Source organism: Poecilia reticulata, linkage group LG4 (genome assembly GCF_000633615.1).
Source record: "Poecilia reticulata strain Guanapo linkage group LG4, Guppy_female_1.0+MT, whole genome shotgun sequence".
NCBI lineage: Eukaryota > Metazoa > Chordata > Actinopteri > Cyprinodontiformes > Poeciliidae > Poecilia > Poecilia reticulata.
This window is the reverse complement of record NC_024334.1, coordinates 11,490,161-11,494,128: the sequence shown is the minus strand read 5'-3', so window position 1 is coordinate 11,494,128 and position 3,968 is coordinate 11,490,161.

The following is a 3,968-nucleotide window of genomic DNA, read 5'->3' as shown; positions in this document are numbered from 1 at the left end:
AATAAATAAAAGTAATAATAAAGTGTAACATGGGTTTCATATCCAGTTCAAAAGGGAGCAGGGGAAAATCAATGCTTATTAAATCCGACCCCCAATTGTCTTACTTACAGCCGCTGGCATGCATCAGTTCTGGCTGCAGCCATTTCATTCGTCACTCTCTGGGACACTCAGTACACGACAAGAACCTTATGTTCAACTCCTGATTGTGCTTCTCTAATTTTCCACCTCAAAGATTATATCGCTTGGCTGAGAGTTTGTCTTGGCAGTTATTTTCATGGCCTGAAGAGCATCCCACAAGACTCTAAGTTTGGTAATATGTGTTTTTAGTTTCTGTTTTTCAGCTGGGACTTTTTCAGCAAAAGCACTCTGGTGGATTTAAGTAAAGCTGTCAGAGAAGCCTTCCTTCCTATCAGCATGGGTGTCACTCTACTCACCCCGAATAAAGGTTATTCAAGAACAGAAACAACAAACAAGCTAACATTTCTGCTTGAAAAGGTCTTTTAAGACCAAAAAAACTAAACAGCAGGAATGGTTGGGAGAATAGGCTACATTACAATCAAGCATATGCAAGAACCGTGAACCTGGCTTTGTGCCCACAATAGAGGCAAAAAAGCTAGCTAGCTAGCAAAGGTACATTAGCAAGTAGCTGCCGGTAGAATCACAGAAGGCAATGAAGATGTCTGCTTGACAGAAAAGTGTTGTGAAAATAAAAACTAGATTAAATAATAGAGGGTAAACATTTTCTTTAGAAAATCTAGAAAATTTGAAAAACCTTTCTGCTATTGCAACATAGCAAGAGTTGCTCGTTGACTAACACAGGGGTTAGCAACCTTTCCATTCAAAGAGCAACTTCAAACATAAAACTAATTTCAAGCCTCACAAAGACTTTCTACATAAGATGTTTTATTAAGCCTAAATTAAACCAAAATTTGTTTTTATTTTCAAAATTAATCTATTACAAACAAAAAGAAGAAATTTGTTGTCCATTGTGAATATTTTATGCAGATTTTCCATAAGAACTTACAGAAAAATTCCTAAAAATTTCATTTCTTCTAGTGTCCCTAGTCAAAATCATTTCCTTTTTGGTTTGTTAAGAGCAGATTCTGCCACAGAACCTGTGGAACCTGTTTCATTTCTGATGCAGAGGTTTAATTTCTGCACCAGAAATTAAACCACCAGAAATTAAACCTCTGATGCAGAAAAACCTGCTCTTTCACTGCTGTCAGCTGTTGAACTGGAGGGCCTCGAGCGGTCTACGTGTTAACTAGACACGTGCTATTTGTCCAAACACGGAAGATAATAAATTTCCACATGAGATATGCCTATAGTGTCACACAAGGTGTTTCAGTGCAATTCACGGGTTGTAGTCACCGGGAAGAATACCCGGCTGTCTCCTTATGAAACATAAAAATGATTTATTGTCTCAACTCCACCTCTCAATTTAAATGTTCCAACTGTAAGTAGGCTTGAGTAACACAAAACAACCCTCCGGATATGGGTCAGATTCCAGCTGAAAACAAACAGTCTACTCTGGCTAGATGTTGAATAACAATATGGCACACATTTAAGATATTAACTAAATTATATGAGCTTTCAAAATGTATCCCCACTGAGTGAAAGTTAAAATTCACCATGTAAGGAGAGACTACCTGTAACCTGCAGTGTTATGTTTACTCGTATTCATTATTCAAGGGCTGGACGACGAGGGAACGGAGTACGTTTACGTGATGTTTTTACTGAGAGACATGGTGGACCCAATATTCAGACTGGATTTTGTTTGGGTGCAATTTAATGGAAAATACAGCAACTTTTCACACAACAAAACTTTTTCCCTCTCACATGACTTTTAGAAACACAGTAAAGGGGTATAAAACCCTCCAACCAATAAAAGTTGCAGAACAGCAAACAAGTTTGAGTCAGACAGTCAGGCTGATATCTGCAGAGGCCCTCAGGAAACGCTCCAACTCTGCTGCTTTATTCTGAGATTCATAAAACGTCAAACTTGTAGAAGAAGTTCCCCTTTGTGTGGTGTCAGCTGACGGGTAACTTCAGGCCGTTTGTTTTTTATGCTTCTTTGAAGAAAATTAAATTGGGATATGAAACTGTGAAAACGTTTTCAGTCATCCCTCTTTGCTTCCAGGGAGCCAGACTCTTCTTCAGCCTGTTATGGTTGATTAAAAAAATAAAAAATAGTTCTCCAGGTTTTTGGAACATCTTTTTAAAGGGGACTTATGCAAAATTCACATTTTACACATTTTTTTTTTCTTCCATTTGGGCGTCAATTTGTTTCTACGAAAAACATCCAGTAAGTTAATGTTTTGTGGCGTCCACAAAACAAGCCGTTTCAAAAACCACCCTATTGTTCGTTTATTCAAAGGCCAAGTCTGCACCGTTACCTAGCAACCCCAGCCGAGTTCAGTCCATTACCTAGCAACCCAACTGGCATTCCGGAATGCTTGGTCCACTGGCACTTCCACTGGCAGATTATTTCACTTATAACAAGACGTTTTTCCAATGTTGTAAATTAAATAATCAGCCAGTGGGACAAGTATTTTTTCATCAATACAAATAAATGATTGACTTAAAACAAGCTTCTATTTCTAGCTGACAAGAAACTTGTTAGTTTTGTCTTATTTCAAATGCACTGAGATATTTTCACTAGAAACTAGACCTAAAATACTTTGCAAGAGTTTGTGTTTTTGTAGTGTAGCGACAAGGTGATTCTCAGTGGGATAATTGATAAATACTTAAATAATCAGATGAAAGATCCACGTTTGTGGTGTTGCAGAGCAAGCTATATAATTAAGGATATTAAATTAAGGATATTAAACCTGCTTTAAAAAAAACCTGTTGAACTACTGAAGTGAACTGCGTTGACAATTACAAGAAAGTGTCCAAGTCCAGTTCCTTGAAAGCAAAATTAAAGAAATAAACTGCCATCTTAAAATTGATAACAAACTCATAAAATGGGAAGGATAACTTTTTATCTGAGTTTTGTTCAAATTGATGCTTCATTTTTACCCATTAATCTACGTTTTTGTTTGATTCCCTGATCGTATACATCTGTTGCTCTTCTGGCTGTGAAGTAAACAGCATCAGAAAACCAGTGTGAGTTGTTATTCTGAGACCTCTACCCATGGCTCCGACCTGTTCCATCCAGATCTCCGCAGCGCTTTTATTTCCACCCTCGCTGCACTTCGGGTTACCGGGGCCGCTGGCAAGCTTTCAGTCAGACAGAGGGAGAACTTGAGTCAATGTGTGTCATCTAATGTGGCTGCTAGGGATGCAGTGTAAGGGTGAAGGTGTGTGGAAGGGGGGAGGAAGTTCTGCTTTTAAAACAGACTGCTGTGTCACACGGCTGCATAGCAGGGATGACTCCCTGTTTAGACCTTCACCCTCCTCTTCCTCCTCTCTCTCCATGGATATTGTTAGCGGCTGCTGAGTCAAAGCTGCCTAAACCGGCTGAACTCCTCAGATGATGAAGACGAGCTGCTGGAAACTTATTAGCTATCAGCCGATCACTGATACTCCTATGAAATTGAGAAATTACCAGAGTAAACAGGTAAACACAGTGACCTCTGCCCTAATGGTTATGTAACTGCTGGCTGACATTTGGCAGCGAATTTCCTGGACTATTTTGTCATTTGGATCACACATTGACAGAACGTGGCTGGAGGGCCAATAGCATCTCTATTTCAATCTTAGTATCTTTAAATAAAACATCATCAAATAAGTCACTTAAACTGGGAGGGTCCAAAGGCCATTTGTGGAACTTGGAATAACTGACTAAGGGTCAGTGAAATGGACTTGAAGGGAAAATTTATACTTTCCAAATTTGTGTGCTTCTATTTGGGTTTCTACTGCTTCTAAAAACAGACCAAACTCCTAAACAAAAACCAAACACACACACACACACACACACACACACACACACACACACACACACACACACACACACACACACACAC